This window comes from Dendrobates tinctorius, unplaced genomic scaffold (assembly GCF_039654945.1).
Source record: "Dendrobates tinctorius isolate UK_male_01 unplaced genomic scaffold, ASM3965494v1 ptg000155l, whole genome shotgun sequence".
Classification (NCBI taxonomy): domain Eukaryota; kingdom Metazoa; phylum Chordata; class Amphibia; order Anura; family Dendrobatidae; genus Dendrobates; species Dendrobates tinctorius.
This window is the reverse complement of record NW_027361822.1, coordinates 9,986,989-10,005,619: the sequence shown is the minus strand read 5'-3', so window position 1 is coordinate 10,005,619 and position 18,631 is coordinate 9,986,989. Positions and strand designations below refer to the sequence as shown.

At 46.7% G+C, this 18,631-nt stretch overlaps 1 protein-coding gene and 1 long non-coding RNA gene across 2 annotated transcripts in view; both read left to right on the top strand.

The window, feature by feature from the left end:
* The window catches only part of LOC141051203 (uncharacterized), a 62,762-nt gene extending 54,053 nt beyond the window's left edge, over positions 1–8,709 (top strand). Inside the window, exons 2-3 of the long non-coding RNA XR_012220591.1 lie at positions 8,406–8,527; positions 8,611–8,709. This is a non-coding gene — a long non-coding RNA (uncharacterized lncRNA). The remainder of the gene's footprint in view (positions 1–8,405; positions 8,528–8,610) is intronic.
* Positions 8,710–8,900: 191 nt separating this feature from the next.
* The window catches only part of LOC141051174 (uncharacterized), an 84,197-nt gene continuing 74,466 nt past the window's right edge, over positions 8,901–18,631 (top strand). Inside the window, exon 1 of the mRNA XM_073548039.1 lies at positions 8,901–8,997. The gene's annotated coding sequence lies outside the window, so the exon portion shown is untranslated. The remainder of the gene's footprint in view (positions 8,998–18,631) is intronic.

Genomic DNA, 18,631 nt, shown 5'->3' with positions numbered 1-18,631 from the left:
GGCAGGCTGGAGTACCTTGTCTGTACATGTGGGAGGTCAAAAGTAGAGTTTTAATAGTGTTATCGCGCGCCTCTCTACCCCGGACAAACCCTGTTTGGTCAGTATGGATTGAGGCAGGCAACAGCGGGGACAACCGGTTAGCTATTAGTTTGGCGAAGATCTTGACATCTACCCCTATAAGAGAGATAGGGCGGTAGTTGGAGCATAGCGATGGGTCCTTCCCAGGCTTGGGAATCACCGTTATGGTAGCCGCAAGAGTTTGCGCGGCAAAGGGGCAAGCTGAGGATATAGCGTTAAAGGTCCTGGTCAGGAAGGGCGTCAGTTCCAAGGCGAATTGCTTATAGAAATTGGCCAGGAAGCCATCCGGACCAGGACTCCTACCATTGGCTAGACCCCTAATAACCTCAGTGACCTCCTGTTCGCTAAAAGGGTCATCTAGCATGAGAGAGTCCACATGATTCAGTGGGGGGAGAGGGGTACCATCAACATACTCGTCCACTTTCGTTTGGAAATTTGTTGGGGACATGTCCGCCACTGGGCCACCTAGGTTGTACAACCCATCATAATAGTCTCGGAATACATCTGCAATTTCATGAGGTTTATATGCTGAATGGCCAGATGGTGATTTAATGGTGGGGATAAATGTAGAGGGTAGGCGAGGATTAAGAAACCTAGCCAGAGCTCTGCCTGGCTTGTTAGAGAATTCGTACATAAATCTCCTACCTCTGTCTCGGTGACGGGCAGACGCTGCATCCAGGAGGGACCCCAGATCTAGTCTAGCCTTGAGCAAGTCTGTTAAAATCTGAGGGTCATGGGTCCGTTTATGGGCCTGTTCTAGGTGTTGGATGGAAGTCAGTAATCTATCTATTTTGCAAGCTCTATCCCTCTTGAGTCTGGTTCCCTGTTGAATAAAAGTCCCCCGGATCATCCCCTTCAAGGCCTCCCATTGGAGCGGTAAGGGCGTTGGGTCATTGGCGTGAAATTCGAAGAAGTCCGTGATGGTCTTCCTGATGGCTGACTGACATATCTGATCTTTTAATAAGTGTGGGTTCAATGACCAAACCCACTCCCCAGGGTGCAAGTCTGTCAAGAGGAAAGTAAGTGACACTGAAGCATGATCGGACCACACCATAGGGTCTATAGTACAGGCCGGGTCATGTGAGAGTAGGTGGTGGCTAATGAAAAAAAGGTCTATTCTACTGTACATATCATGGACAGGAGAATAGAAAGTGTAGTCCCGTGTTTTAGGGTGTAGGGTACGCCAGATGTCAATAAGCCTCAAGTCCAGTAATTTACTCCTAAGACCCCGCAGTTTAACTGCAGGAACAGAGGACCTACCCGAGGAGGAGTCAACAGCTCGATCAAGGATAAGATTGAAATCTCCTCCAAGAATCAAGGAGCCTTCAGCGAAGTCAGAGAGGGTGTTCAGGTACTTTTGGCAAGTCCTGGCCGGGTCCTGGTTGGGGAGATAGAAATTGGCAATGGTAAATAATTTGGTACAGATCTTAAGTTTGATAAGAATAAATCGCCCCTCTGGGTCGGATTTAACTGCTAAGACCTGGGCTGGGAGAGATTTATGTAGAGCGATGCTAACTCCCTTGGATTTTGCAACTGAATTGGTACTATGAAACCAGGAATTATAATATCTATGCTTAAATGTGGGGGTGTGGTCCGTTTTAAAATGAGTCTCCTGAAGCAGTAGAATATGGATTCTTTTTTTATGCATGTTATAGAGGATCCTGGATCTCTTCTCTGGTACATTAAATCCTCTAACATTTAGCGAGCATAGGTTGAGGTTCGCCATCTTAGAAGCCCTATCTTCTGGGCACCCGAGAGAAGAGTTGGGAGATGGGGAGGAGAAGAAAGAAACTGAGATTAAAGGAAAGAAAGCAGAGAAAGTGGTAGAACGGAAAAAGAAACCAGAATAATAAAGACTAGTATCAAGAACTGTCTTTACTTAGCCTCCTGAGTCCTAGCTCAGAAGGCAATTAAACTGAGAAAATACTCAAAACTAGTGTTCTAGGAACACACCCTAATGTGGGAGGTGACTGGAACTATGTCGGCTGAAGGACGGCTGCTACACCACCTAACTAGTTAATACCGAAAAGGGGTAGAAGAAAAGGAAACCACAGATGGTCAGTCACCCGACCAAAATGAAAGTAACATATATAACAGCTAACAGCTCAAGTTCAATAAAATTAATCACAGCAACAAGGTGAGAAATGCAGCAGGAGAGATAAACTCCCGTCTCCTGGCTCACAACTCGTGAGGCTTTTAGGAGAAGCATAGATACCCATGGGGGTTCAGGCGTCCCAACCCAGCATTGGAGCATGCCGGGAGGGGAGGCAGAGTATCCCAACATTATTAGAATTAGTGATGCCCAGGGGAGAAGGGGGGGGGAGAGGGGGGAGAGGAAAGGAGAGGAGGGGGAGAGAGAAAAAAACAAAAAAACAAAAAAAAAAAACGGACAAAGGGCAATATTGGTTAGGCATCAGAGTAGGCCATAACAGCCCTCATTCCTCCTTCAAACTACATGTATAACCCAGTAGTCCCGAGAGTTCAGGTCTCCGCCGATGAGGATCTTGGCGACTTCTGGGATCTTGGTCGCTGAGTACGGTGTTGATCAGGTGGGAAGGGACCTCCACGACGGACCATTCTCTGGGGTGGAGGTGTAGTATACGGCCAGTCCAGCAATTTTATCCCAGGGAGATCCAGAGCCGAAAGAAAATCTGGCAGGTCAGCCGGAGACCTCAAGATGATCAGGTTGGGACCTTTCCTGACTTGTAGTTGAAAAGGATAGCCCCAGGAATAAGCAATATTGTTGTTACGTAGAACCTCCAGCAGGGGTCTCGGGGCTCTCCTTTTTGCAAGTGTTGATCGGGAAAGATCCGCTAGAAGATGTATGGGAGTTCCTTTAAAATCCAGGGTACCTTTATCTCTTGCTTTTCTCATAATATTCTCCTTGACCTGGAAGAAGTGTACCCTGCAAATAATGTCCCTTGGCCTCTCTGGGTCCGGGTTTCTAGGCCCCAGTGCACGGTGTGCTCTGTCCATCTCAATGCGTGTTTCAAGGGGACGTTCCAACAAGGAGTTAAACATCCTCTGCAGTGTAGAGGTCAAATCCTGAGGCCCGACTGACTCCGGCAAACCACGAATGCGCACATTATTTCGCCTGTTGCGGTTTTCAGCATCTTCAATCATGTCAAACAAGAGATGGATCTGTTGAGCCTGCTGATCTATAAGCTGTTGTTGTGAGCTTTGCTGAGAGTATAAATCCTGGGTGGACGATTCAAGGGCCCGCACGGAGTTAGTTAGTGATGACATATCCTCCTTCAAGGAGCGAATTTCAGTTTTACACACAGCCTCCAGGCGGGCAATGTATCCCTCCATATCCATTTTGGTTGGCATAGCATTTATTTGAAGCCTTAAAGCTGACATTTCTGAGCCTTGGTCTTCTCCATAGTGTTGCAAGGTAGTAGCTGTGTTCTCCCCTCCATGGCAGGGGAGGGCAAGCAAGCTCTGCTCCATAGCCCCTCCTGAGCCAGCTGCCGGGGTAATTGAGTGCTGTGGGGCAGGGGATGACCGCAAGGTACCTGGTGAGTTGGAGCAGCCAGGAAGAGAGGCAGGAGATCCTCTGCTCTGTGAAGCCCCAGGGGGAGAAGCACGCCCTGCAGCCAGTTTCCCACTGCTCACCCCTCCCCCATCAGTCACCACAGGCCGGTCTCCGGTGTTTTCCCCAGGAGCCATCCATCCAGGAGCCTGCAATGCCGGGTCAGTCTGCAGCCTCTCATCGGGTTGCCGTGCAGAGCGGGCGGGGGAAGCAGGAGAACGCTCAGGCTGTGACAGCCGGGTCGCAGCAGCACGTGTCCCGGTCGCCATTACAGGCCTGGGAGGACACTGGGCCTCAGTCAGGTATGGCACAATACCTTGCCCCCCACGGCTGGGAGTCCCTCTGGCAGGCGTCTGCGACCGGAGACCCGCTTTCCCTCTCATCTGACCCCGGTGCTCGCTCTTGATAGCTGGTGGGTGGTGGTGTTTGCAGCCGTTACTGAGGAGCTCCTACAGTGTGTGTCTTGCCGGCTCCATGTCCAGGCCACGCCCCCTCTGTGGGTATATTTTTAATCCGAATCTGTGGGGTTATTATGCCCCATGGTCTGGGGGTGTCACAATTCAAAGACTCCTAAAGTCATTTAAAACACTGGAACCCTTCCTTTTTGGTAAGGCTCTTGGAAACAAGTATGCAGTCCATAAAACTCAGTCCTTGTTTTGTGCACCTGCAGTCCAGCAGAAAAAAGCAAAAAAAAGTAAAAATAAAGACTGAACGTTTTAAGCTGTAACAGGATCCCTTAAGGGGGTTTTACACTAAGCGATATCGCTAGCAATATCGCTAAAACGTCACTGGTTTTGTGACGTTATAGCGATATTGCTAGCGATATCGCTATGTGTGATACTTACCAACGACCGGCTCCCCCGCTGTCCATCGCTGATCGCGCGAGAATGTCTGGCTCCATTTCTCGTCGGGCGCTTCCTGCTGGGCTTCCTGCTGTGACGTCCAGCGACGCGTGGAGGCGGGCGGGAGGACGCAGGATCGCTGTGTGTGAATGGTAAGTATCGTGCGCTGCGTCGCTGCTGCATCGCTGTGAGATCTTTCTGTATGAAAGCTCACTAGTGATCATTTAGCGATGCACCAGCGATCCTGACCGGGTCGGATCGCTGGTTGGATCGCTGGTGCATCGCTAAATGTAAAAGGGCCTTTAGCCTTGAGGGTATTGCTCTTAAAACTTTGTAGCATCCAACTATTGGATTTGATCTTGAGACCCACCTGGTCTCCAGCCATTTTCAAGACAAAAGGGGAATTACGTAACTCCACTCCCCCCCCCCCAACTACAATGATGGCTTCACTCAAGAACTCTGGAGCCTTCTAGACGTTTTCAGTCTTCTCCAGACTCCTCCTAATTCTCCATCCTTACTCTAATGGGTATCCTCCCTTTTTCATCTTTTTCATACCTGTGCAGGCAGGGTTATCTGGGAATGGTTTACACAAACAAAGGATACAGCTCCCTGAACTAATTTCATAATGTTATTTGAAGGCTGAGGTCTTCTGCTCTGGTGGTCTGATCTGGTTTGAGGTGCCAGACTGGTTTCCAGCTGACTTCATGCATGGGGTTGTATCCCAGGGCTGCACTGCCGTCTCTCATCTTCCACCGATTGGATATTTTCACGGAAGTATCCGTCACTTCAAGTCTTCTCCTTTTCCTGTTCTTTTCTCCATATTTCTTACTATTCACAGGCAATCACACTTTTACAGTGATGATGGACACAGACATTGTTTTTACACTACAGATCATTTCAAAGTGTTTCATCCCTAAGAGTAACTCTGTTTCTTTGGAACCTCAACTTAAGTGAGCTCCTGCTCAAGCTTGCTGTTCCCACTACCTGGCTATTCTGGATCCACCTTCTAGACAAGACTTTGTGTTTCACCAGATTCCCTCTTCATCATGGCCCCAGTTGTAACAAACCAGAGAATAGAAATGGAATACTATTCAGGCATGGTTCCCTGCTTTGAATAATAATTTTTTTCAAGTTTAACACTTCGGGCCCCTGGGACCCTTAGACAACAGCATTGAGGTGGCATCCCAAGGCAAAGGATCTGGGACTGCCGGTAGCAAACTTTACGGTGGTCCACCAGCTCGATCTAAAATCATACTACCAACCTTTCATTGGCGGCTGCTGTAATATATGCTACTGGAGCTTAAATTTTGGATCTGTGGGGAAAATGTGAAAACATGCTCTGTGGGTGAAATTTTTAATAAGCTTCAATAAGGGTACTGTGCCCCATGGATGGAGGTTGACATTTTTAACTGGACTGGAGATAGATAGCCTCAGCCTCTGTGCGGGCACTGTTAACATTATCTGAATTTATTTCCTATTTTACCATAATTGCTTTGGTGACCGTACCCCTTTAAGTAATTTCTCTATCCACATGTTTTTGCAAGGCAATTTTTCTGCTCTTACACACAATTGGCTTCCTTTTGCAGGCCCCTAGACCTTACTTCCACCATTTTGCCATTTAACAACACTGAAGTTTGGATCCCCATAGTCTTTTATATGGGCTCCGGGGTAAAGTTTGAGTTCCGAGCGGGACTTTAAAAAAAAACAAAAACTGTCTGTTACGATTTATAAGTGTCCAATCCCAGAAATGTGGTTTGAGTCAAGAATTAGTAGAATTGGGGATATATGGGATGGCCAACATGTCTTACCCTTCAGTGAGATTAAAAGTAAATTTAACATTCCATTTACCCAATTCCCGTCTTATCTTATCCTGAAAGAAGTCCTGCAGAAACTATTAAACAGCAGAGCCTTAAGCCCCCGTTACACACTGCGATATCGCTAGCAATATCGCTGTAAAGTCACCGATTTTGTGACGTTGCAGCGATATTGCTAGCGATATCGCTGCATGTGATACTTACCTCTGACCGGCTCCCCCGCTGGTAATCGCTGATCGCGCGAGAAGCTGCTGGATCATTCCTCGTCGGTCACTTCCTGCGGAGCTTCCTGTGGCACCAACGAGCGTCGCGTGGAGCCGGGCGGGAGGACGCAGGATCGCCGCATCTGACAGGTAAGTAGTGATCCCCGTCCCCAGCGATGTCGCTAGTGAGATCTGCCTGTGTGGCAGCTCACTAGCGACCACCTAGCGATCACCAGCGATCCTGACTGCATCATATCGCTAGTCGGGATCGCTGGTGCATCGCTAGGTGTAACGGTACCCTTAAATCTTGGAATAATTGCCTCCATGTTTACAAATATCAACCACAAGACAATTTGGAGCCTCAAGAATGTCTACTCCCTTTAATGATGATACTGAATTTGTTAAAAATGCCTATATACAGAAATGGGAATCAGACCTTAATATTAAATTGGATGTGGAACATTGGAAAAAGGCTATCAAATTCTCTAATGCCTCTACAATTTCTATGATTTTGCAGGAATCTTTCTATAAAACACTGATAAGGTGGCATTACACCCCAATAAGATTGTCTGACATAAGTACTAAATATTCTTCCCTGTGCTGGAGAAACTGCGGCCTCCCAGGTAATTTATACCACATCTTTTGGGGTTGCCCGAAATTAAAAAACCTTTGGAAAGAGGTCACAGATCACATAGGTATCCTATCGGATAAAAAAGTTAGTTACACCACAATTAGCATTACTTTCTTTGAACTCTGAGGAAATTAACCCTTCAATAAGGTATGCTATGTTACACATCTTCTTGACTACCAAAAACACATTTGCATTTTGGTGGCTAAAATCTGACCTACCTTCCTTCTCTGGCATCTTAGATAAAGTCCGAGCCCACAGCTCTATGGAAAAAAGATTTGCCTTCATTAATAATACCTTAGCTTCCTACCATAACAAGTGGGACTTATGGAGCTTAAAATTCCAATCAAAATGACTTTGTATTGTATAGTTATGTCTTTACCGTTAGACTTAGTGGTAACTAAATAGTGTTTAACATAAAGGGATATTAGAAGGATAATACTGAAACTTATTACTGCCTTAATACCTAATGTATAAGAGTGAAATGATGTTAATTTTCTTTACCTGTATTTTTCTTTATGTGTGAATCAACACTGTAGAGCAGAGTTATCTACTTTTTACTTTTCTTTCCTTAATTAACTCTTCCTTCCTTTCCTGTAAAATTTTGAAAATTTAATAAAAAAACAAAACAAAAAAAAACTGGCTGAACTCGTTCATCCACGGGTCCACTCTTCCCTAATTCTGATATCTCATCAAAGGTTTCCTCTTAGGTTTTGTATGATTTTTCTTTTTTCATTCAGGTGCCTAAGATAGCTGATAATGTCATTGGAGATGAGATTTTCTATATAAGAGAATGTTCTTGTTTGACCCATCAAGGATGGATAGGGACAGGGACAAGATGGTGGAGAGGATATTACACGTCTCCACGCCGTCCTCTTCTGGCTTATTGGAGAGGTGAGAGGTACAAGATTTCTCCCGCGCATCCCCTTTACTCTGGAACTCTGTACCACAACATATCAGACTCTCGCCTACCATGGAAACCTTCAAAAAGAACCTGAAGACCTACCTCTTCCGACAAGCCTACAACCTGCAATAACCACCAATCTACCAAACCGCTGCACGACCAGCTCTATCCTCGCCTACTGTATCCTCACCCATCCCATTGTAGATTGTGAGTCCTCGCGGGCAGGGTCCTCTCTCCTCCTGTACCAGTCGTGACTTGTATTGTTTAAGATTACTGTACTTGTATGTATTATGTATACCCCTCCTCACATGTAGAGCGCCATGGAATAAATGGCGCTATAATAATAATAAGTAATAATAATATTGATGACGTCACATTACATAATTCTTCTAATTGTATGTCAGGTTCCTATAAGGTGTCAGGATGTCACCATCTATGTCTCCATGGAGGAGTGGGAGTATTTAGAAGGACAGAGATCTGTGCAAGGACGTCATGATGGAGGTTTCCCAACCCCTCACATCACCAGGTAATAGACAGGACTAAATACACACGGCCTATAATTAACTGTATGTAAAGAATGAATTCAGTCTCTGTATGTGTTTCCTCCAGTTCTATCCAGTGAGAGGACAACACCAGAGAGATGTCCCCATCTTCTTCTTCCACAGGACTGTAAACAAGAAGATCCCGATGCTCCTCAGGATCATCAGGTAGATGGAGAGAAGGTGTCAGGAGATCTCCCCTATGATGTGTAGACGGCTGTGAAGATCTTGTGCTCAGTCTTGTTGTATCCACAAGTATTATATGTTTTATACTTGTGTAATGAGAGCGGTGGAGATGACAGGATTAGAGCTGATCATAGATGTGACTTCTCCATCTGTCTGTGACTTTTACAGTATTTCTTTCAGGGTAAAGATCTGCCCCATATTAATCCTACAGAGACATATGTGAGGAGTGATGAGCGATGTAAAGAGGAGATTCCTCCTGATAACCGCACAGGTGAGTAGAAATCACTAAATGCAGAGAAGTCACAAATTCTTTTGAGTCACTGGATGCTACAATTGTGTGTTGATTTTATTAGAGTGTGTGACAAATATTGAAAACTGTTTTTATGCATTTTTATTGGTAAAATTGAAATGCCATCTTCTTACAATGCGGAAAAATTAAATTCATGGTTAATAAACACATGTGGTTTTTGTGCTCTATCATGGGCCCCAGTAGACACTTAATTTTTTATTGCATTTTGGCAAATATATTACCAACGCTTTGCTCTGCTGTATTAAAACTTAGCATTTGTTTAGATCTGTTAAATTAAAAAGCATTAGATCACATACGTACACAAAACCAAAACCACTATAATTAAAATTAATGGCAGTGAGCAAAGCAAATAACTGCAGCAGAGACATTTCGGTCAACCCTCTGTCCTTTGTTCAGTGGCCAGTAATGTGCCATTCCACCCAAAGGAGGAAATGTAGATATTGGCAGGGTACCTGGCAACATAGGAAGGAAAGCTTTATGGGTTCAATAAGGTAAGTGTGCTGCGTTCTTCTATTTTGGCTGAAGAGGAGACACACAGAATAATAGAGTATGTCTTGAGTTATGCCAGTCCTTGTTGCTAGTCAGACATTGACTCACTTGAATTTGAAGTTTTATCTTCCATCAAACTTGATTTGTAATAATCCACAGAGTTCATTCCAAAACCTTGAAGCAAGCTATATATGATGAACAGAAACCAATGAGAGATGTAGAATAGAAAAGTTACATTTAAATGTCAAACTTGCAGTTGTTGGAAAACCAAAAGGAAGAAGAAAGTGCACCATTCTGGAGAATCTGTCTCCAAACACTGAAATAAGCAATCAGTTAAGCTGTAGAAACCTGTTAGAAAGTCAATAGTGATAAGGTCAATGATGATTAGACACAGGAGGAGATAACAAGCTGGCAGGTTTGAGGTGAGAACTTTTGTGCTGTGTAAAAGTAGAACATGCCACCACAAAGTCCTTAACTTCTCAACCTAGGCCAACAGAAATGTTAACAAAGAAAATCCAATGATTTTTGCACACCTGGATGTCGGCCAACAGATGTGGATGATAGACTCTTGGATAATATACAAACACATGGGCCATGCACAGTGAACAAGTCTGTAAGACAGTGTTCAAACCACCAAAAGACTGAAACACAGAAAAGCACAGAAAAACAAATGTATAAAAATACTCTGTTATAAAAAAGTCACAGTAAACAGCAAGTGCTAGTAAAAAGATGATAAAAAACAGGGTATTTGGTTGATACGCTTTTTGAAAAAAATGTATACTAAGCCGCTCTACCAAAGGGATGGGATCGGATGCCCAGCTCTTGACTCTGCTGCTCCAGGCGCTGGGGGGCTGAGTATTGTCACAGCGTGTGTGACTGCGCGTCCCTGCTCCACTGCAGCCGGCAACTCTCTACACGGCCACGCGCACCACTTGTGCTCTGCTCCTCACTACGCAGAGAGAGAAGGAGCAGAGAACGAGTGTGCGCAGCCACGCTGATACTCGGCATTTCAGCATGCCAGCTTAGTACCACGTGAGCAGAAGCAAAAACTGAGGGGCCTGCTCTGGAACCCCTCTTTGCTCATCGGGTCCCATAAGGCAGTAAACCTATGCGGAATGTGTTTGTGATATATGAATAAAGGTTATTATTAGTAGATTGAAGTTCAAACTGCTTTGCCATGTGAAAGAATCTTTTAAGTGAGCACAACTACACAAACGAGGGTTTGCTGCTGTGCTGAAAGAGTGGAGTAGGATGAACACAGCAAGCTGCTTGACTGTGAGAGAGGTGCAGGCGGAGATGTTAAGGTGGATTGAGAAAAAAGGAGTGTGCTTGATATGTAAGATTAGTCAAAAACTGAAGGGGGTAAACAAGTTCTTTGGCCGAAAACAACACTTGCTACAGTGAGGGAGGAGGAAGAATCAGAACATTCCCAGATTAACGCATGTTGATCTCACATGTGCCAGTTCATGCATGTAGTACTGATTTTTTGATTTTTTTTTAAAAAGTTGACAGTTGATGTGATTTTTTTTTTTTTAGATTTTTGACAGTCTGAAAAAAAGACCCAAGATTGGCAACTGCAGAACCGCAAATGTTGCAGTGCACTGCCAGAGTTAGGGCTCATGATTGAAATATTTGCTCTTATCCAATATTCGGTTCGGATTACGGTCGCTGAATTTGCAACATGCGCCGAACATTACTGAACGCCTTTCTCCTCAATGGGAAGCAAAAACAAACTCATGCACAACACCTTAGAAAGGCCCCAAATGCTGTCAAAACACATCAAATTATGGACAAACAACAGGAAAGTGGCCTCAATTCACCCACAGTACATATTTTTGCATAGAACTGCAGCAATCAGCCAGTCATGAGGTATCGGGGTCTGGGACAGCATTTACAGCTTTCAATTGTATGTCACATGAAAAGGAGGTGGTTGAGGGATTCGTGTAGGGCCCCTTTGCTGGGTGCCCTGATTCCACATGCAACACCTCTACCTGCTTTCATGTTGAGCCACACTCATTTGGCACAAATATATCAGTTTTCTAGACTACAATTGGCAGAAAAATTTAAGGATATTAAGGCCGGTTTCACATTAGCGCATTTTCAGCGCGCGCACGGCCGGGGGTAGCTCCGCCCCCGAGCCGGCTCTCTGCCCGGCGTGCCCGCCCCTTGCTTGTAGCGCCGCCTACTAGCGGACAGCGGCGCCTGCGATCGGCGCACCCTATCTTTAGCATAGGGTGCGCAGATCGTGCGCAGGCCATGCGCTAGTTGCGCTTTGACCTGCGCTGCGCACTTTTGACGGTGCGCCGTGCGCGCCAAAATCCGAAAAGTCCGCTAGTAGGCGGCGCTACAAGCAAGGGGCGGGCACGCCGGGCAGAGAGCCGGCTCGGGGGCGGAGCTACCCCCGGCCGTGCGCGCGCTGAAAATGCGCTAATGTGAAACCGGCCTAACATGGGTAGTTGAGTACAAGGAAGTGGAGGCCTGATGGTCTCAGAGGCCTACTGCTACAGGCAACAGGCATGAAGGACACCAAACCAGGAGTCTACACATTTACAAAAATTAGTGGCAGACACCAACAAAGTGTCATCAATTGCAATAAAGTAGAATTAGTGTAGCGGGGACAGACACCTCTTCCACTACAGCCAACCCAGCAGATGGAAACTGTAATGGACAAGGTGGTGGAATCACTGCTCCATATCCCTCTAAAAGCCTGGAAGGGGCGTAACTAGGTGGCTGACCAAATCCCTACTCAGACAAGTGGCAGGAGGTGAAAACTGCAACCCATGGAGGTACAAAGAGGTGGCACCAGGTGCTACTCCATGGCTGACCTACAGAATGGGGCAGCTGACACCCTACAGTAGGTAAGCTGCTAAGACCTAAAGGAGGGAAGAAAAATGCAGACCGGCACTGTAGGGACTCTGGGACCAGCTGAGAGACAGAAAAGCACTGGCAGGTGCGATCTGTATCGGCTGATGGACAGAAGAGCACAGACAGGTACAAGCAGATGGGAACAAACAGGTAAGAGCAGATGGGTACAGGGTAGACAAGCAGACAGACCTGGGGAACCTGACAATTTGCAAGCATGCAAGGCAAACTAGCAACTTAGCTCAGGCACCTCCATATTGGAGCAGAGGCCTTAAATAGGTGTTGCCCAGCTATAGGTTGGGAATATCGTAGGTTGATGAGGGTGGTCCCTTTGAGAGGGAGGGAGCATGCAAGTGGTCACTCTAAGCATAATTCCTGGTCCTACAACTGAACCTTGGTGGACACCGACACATGAGGGTGAGATGATGAGGTGGTGTGTGAGTTGGAAACACTGGTCCTGTCTGTTAGGCACATGGAGATCCAACAAAGGGCCAAGTCTGTAATGTCAACCAATCAATGTCTATAGTAAGAGGGAATGGTCCACTGTGTCAAAGACAGATGCCAGGTCCAGGAGAAGGAGGAGGAAAAACTTGTGTCACTTTCATTTGGCGGTTAGTAGGTGACTTTAGTCAGGGCAGTTTTCCTTCTTTAGGCTACTGTTGTGAGTTCATTCTCCCCATCACCTTTGATGTCTGATGAAGTCCCTCTGCTGGTGAAGAGAGGTAGTGAAATTGATTGGGATGGGAAGAACCTGTCATCTGAACTGGCGGAGTGTGATTGGACATCTGGAATTTCTGAGTGGATATAAGGCAGCCGACGCCCTGCAGGACGGCTGGTAATTCTGTTATGAAAGAGTCACCGGAGGAGGAGAAAACAAAAATACAAGCTAAGTCCAGAAAACCGGAGAGGTTGGTAGCTATCAGATTGCAGACCCCTGATCCCTATACACCACAACTAACAGTAGCCGTGGGGGGTTCCTACGGTGCCCTAGACCCCTCGTCACAGCCGGAGAACTACATAAGCCTAAAGAAGGAAAGGGGAAATCTAAACTGCCCCAGAGCAGACCCCAAAGCAATAGACAGCCCCCAACATGTATTGTCGGTGAAAAACAGATGAAAACACAAACACAGACAGAAAGACAGGCTGAGCAAACGATGAGGCCCAACTAACTAGATAGGACAGGACAGAAAAGATGCTGGCTGCAATCCGCAAAAAACCCTACCAAAAATGTCCCAACCGTCTGATAGGGAAAAAGGCCCTGAAGTCGCTAGACTTCAAAATCACTATATCAGCACTCAGGTATATTCTGAAAACAGAGCAAAGAGATCAACTGATCAGAGACAAAAATGGAATTCAGCCAGTCCCAACCAGGACTGGCTGAATACAAACACTAAGGTAACCAGACAAAATCTCATGGAATAATAGCAGGGCAAAAACTTAGCTTTTAGTAGACAGGAACTAAGCTGGATGCAAGAGCTCAGAGCAGAAAGGATCACCAGCAGTCCTGCAGGGCGTCGGCTGCCTTATATCCACTCAGAAATTCCAGATGTCCAATCACACTCCGCCAGTTCAGATGACAGGTTCTTCCCATCCTAATCAATTTCACTACCTCTCTTCACCAGTAGAGGGAGTTCATCAGACATCAAAGGTGAAGGGGAGAATGAACTCACAACAGAGCAGCTTCTGGCACACAACTAAGAAGAGTAGGGTGCATTACTTACATAGTGATCGCACGCAGCATCCTCCACTTCTATGTGCAGATCAGTCTCCCATGTCTGATCAGCCAGGACCTGGAGGGGGAGGAGCACCAGCGTGCAGAGCAGCAGCCAAGGACAGCAAGACAAGAAAGGTAGCTGCCCTGTGTGCCCACTGCCCAGCACATTCCAGGTAACCTCTCCAGCTGCCTATCTCAACTTTTGCCATGCTAAGTAGCAGGGGGAGGGGGGCATTTGACAAATTAAACATGACAGGTTAGAGTATGTGTTTTTTACTGGGTATGTGTGCTTTCCTGTGTGTCTGTTTTCCTGTGTTTCCTGTGTGCGTGCTGTTTTTCCTTTCTTTGAGCATGCATGTGTACGAGCGTGTGGACAGCCCATAATTTCACTTTCAAATATCAAATCTGTAATGTGTGTGTGTGTGTGTATCTATCTAATATATATCTATATCAGTCCCAGAGTACCCTGTATCCAAGTGGCGGATAGTCATTGGCCCTGCCATATCCCCCGTGGCGAAGTGACATAAACGGCATAATTAAAGTGCCCCTGTCAGAAGGATTGTGCACAGTAACCTACACACAGTGTCAGGTCATCACTGTAATACTGATTACAATGTTACCTGGTGATGAAATTAGTCTTGTGGTTGTTTATTCTTTATTTTGAGTTTTGTGTTAATGATCTGCTTATGCCCCAGGGCGGCCTCTGGGGGTCTTCATGTGGAGCGCTGATTAGGTATTCATAATGCAGATTGCTGACAAGTCACTGATCCCTCACTGTCATGCCCCCTAGTTTACATAATTAATATTTTATATACAGTATATACCTCGGGGAAAAATAAATTCCCTTCTGCATGCAGATGCCAGCGGTGGCCCTTGCGCCGCAGCCTGATCGCATATGTATTGTGTATATATTGAATTTGTTAAAGGTTATCCCGAAATTCATTAAAACAAACTGTTTTAAAAATGGTGCCACCTGCGCAGTAGCAGTTATTAATGATCCGATAGCTGCTACTGCGAAGGCACCGCCATCTTTGTAGAGAAAAAAGTATCCTCCTCCAAGACGGCACCGCCAGCGCATGCATAGTAGCAGTTATTGGATCACCTTTATATACACCGATAGCTGCTACTGTGCAGGCTGTGGTTGGGGTTTAGAAATACTGAAGTAAAATGCTGATCGTGTGAACAGGCCCTTATTCTGTATTTACTGTATACACTGTATATATACACTTCTCCTGTCACGTAGTCAGAGAGGCTGTATTGCACTTCTGGATTGTCACTATTGGTTTATTTTTATTTATATTCCTATGGCCAAACAAAAACAAATCTTGGAAAACCTGTTTAAATGGGTTACCCCAAGTAACCCCCTCTGTTCGGTATATGGGATAACTTGCCAATCTCTGGGACCCCCATAATCTCAAGAACCAGAGCTCTGAAGAGCATCACGTAACTAAAGCTGTGGTCGATTCTGCGCATTGCAGCACCATTCACATTGTTAGGGTACCGTTACACCTAGCGATGTACCAGCGATCCCGACCAGCGATATGACGCGGTCAGGATCGCTGGTGCATCGCTAGGTGGTTGCTAGTGAGCTGCCACACAGGCAGATCTCACTAGCGACATCGCTGGGGACGGGGAACCCTACTTACCTGTCAGACGCGGCGATCCTGCGTCCTCCCGCCCGGCTCCACGCGCCGCTCGTCGTCACAGCAGGAAGCGCCGCAGGAAGTTGACGACGAGAAATGATCCAGGAGCTTCTCGCGCGATCAGCGATAACCAGCGGGGGAGCCGGTCGGAGGTAAGTATCACATGCAGCGATATCGTTAGCAATATCGCTGCTACGTCACAAAATCGGTGACTTTACAGCGATATTGCTAGCGATATCGCAGTGTGTAACGGGGGCTTTAGGCGTCGGGTTCCTGCCACTGCACAGCAGGAATCCAGAGCCTTGCACTCAGCGGTCTCCTATTCTTCTTTGGCCGCAGTGGAGCCTGCTCAGCAGATTTGTCGGTCCCGGCACTCTGTCCAGGCCAACTCCGTGGGTTTGCTTGCTGCTGACACCTCTGGCACAGCTATGACAATGCATTCTGCTCTGCAGTGAGATTCTCCAGGGACTAAGTCCTCATGTCGGGCCACTGAGCATGCCTGTGGAGTGATCTCCCATTGGAGATCGAGGGTCATGTGCTCAGGTCCTGCTCGTGTTCGGATTGGCCCATCCGAGAAGCCAGGAAGGTCCCAGACGCCCGTGCTATAAAAGGTTCGCATGGCCGCTCGCCCATGCGCTAGTATAGACTGTATTTACAGACTATGTGGAGTGAGTGATGTATGCACGTATGAATGTCTCTGGTGAATGACTCATTAAGAAACCCCTAACTTTGGTACGCATGTGTTGTGCAGCCTAGCCTACTGGCGCCCAGGCTTAGGCGTAGGTAGGTCTGAGGTTGAGTCAGGCATCTGGCCTCACCAGGGACTCGGCACGCCTCAGTGCACGTGCTCCATAGCCAGCGTCTATAGCGGCTCTCGCGGCAGTGACGACACGCGTTCAGTGGGCCTAGAAGGACTCTAACCCCGTGTCCTTGGGGTAGAGTTCTGTGGCCGTACACTGTGCTCTCTTTTGGCCGAGCTCTGTGAGTTAACAGGCTCCAACATCTACTTTCAGCGGTGGTGCGATTCTGTGCAGTAACAGAGTTCACCCTGTTCACATTGGGTGACGTAAACCATGTGTGACTGGTTTCACACCGCTTAATTTTTCCGCCATTACTTAGCAGCAGTGTACCACCTCCGCACGGTGGACCCCGGGCTGCGAAAGCACCTATTATTATTTTATAATTTGGTGCGTTCCGCCAGCCCTAACACACATGTAGCTCGTCTGATAATTCTTTTAAAGCACCCCTCCAGCATTTTTTTATTGCACGGCTGGAGTGGTACTTTGGTACTTTATATGTAAGTCGCTGCCCCCTGTCTCATACTCACTTTCCGCTGCCTTCATTGATCTCCAGTATTGCCCCGTTTCGTCTCCTGTGAAAAGTGACCTGCTCTCAGCTCTAGTGTTTCACGGAGCGGCGCGGAGGTCACTTTTCAGTACAAGTCTGAGAGCCTCGTCCTGACCTCGTTCTGGCTCTCATAACCTTGACTTCAGCTGTCAAAAGTTGCGCTTACAAAATGGCGTCATGGAACCAGAGCAGTGCTGAAAAGCTGGGAAGATGCCGGAGGGTGAGAATATCACTGAGGTTAGGGGGCTAACACTTGAAGCGCCACTCCAGCGCTGAAAAAAAAACAAAATGTTGGAGTAAGTAAACAAGAATCCACTGATCGGGAGTGGGAGATGTCATAGTATGTGCGCTGGGAGGATTTGTGCAGCAGGGCTGCTTTTTTTGTCTTTCTGGCCCTGGACAGACCTACCGACTACAGAGCAGAATCCTGCACTGGACTAAGAACTGTGACCTGAGCAGCAGAACTCCACTGATAAGACCATCTGTGTATAGATATATAGATAGTGGTATGGCGATTGGTCATGTGGTTAATGGGCGGTATGTATCACTTAGGTAGGTGGCCCTGTGATGGAAGCCTGGGCTTGTTTTGCAGATCTACTGCTGAGGTTTACTATACATTGGGAAGGCTTCCAGGTGACTTGGAGAGATGGGTGGGTCAAGTCACCTACATACCCCACCCTGCGGGTGTGTGTCAAGACATAATGGAGGCTGTTTGGTACATGGCCGGGTTCTTTGTAGGTAGAAGGCTTCCTGTGTGTGGCTCCAGACTGAGCCTGCGTGCTGGACATTGCCCCAGGCTGTGTGCCCAGCTAAGGACATTTTGAGTTTTGCCTGCTTTTGTGTTTTTTGCCTTCTATGACCTTGCATGTACACATGGATATGTGTGTGGTACAGTCCAGACACTGTGTGTTTTTGCTGAGGCACATTATGGTGGTATTAGTAAAGCATTGTTCATTGGTCTTAGGCTGCTATCACATTAGCGTATCTTTGCGCAGCGTATGATCTGCATAGTTCCACATGCGTCACGCGTACATATATTTAACATTGTGTACGCAGGGACATGCATTTGCATCAGTTCGCATGTGGATGAGTACACATGCGCCGTTTCGCGGTGTGCGGCGGTGTCCGGTGAATGCAACATGCTGCATTTTTTGAGGCGTCAATTATGCGCAGTCATGCGCATGCAAATGAGTGCATCAATACAGCACATTACTGTCTATGGGAACACATTGGTACCCAAGGACATTCCTACGCATGCGTTCGATACGCATGGGTACTTCAGAATGAGCAGGTCCAGGAAATGTTAAATTAAACATAGGCAGCAAATTTATCCCTCATTTAGGCAACTTCCACTGTAGTCCTCAGAGGGTGATCTTGGTTATCCTGCAATGTTCTAAGTGGTGTCGCTCTTTCACCAGGATGTAATTGTTCAGAACAACACACGCTTTCACAACCTCATCAATTGTCTCAATTTTTAGATTGATGGCTGTTCCCAAAATGTGCCATTTAAATACCAGCAATCCAAAGGCACACTCCACAG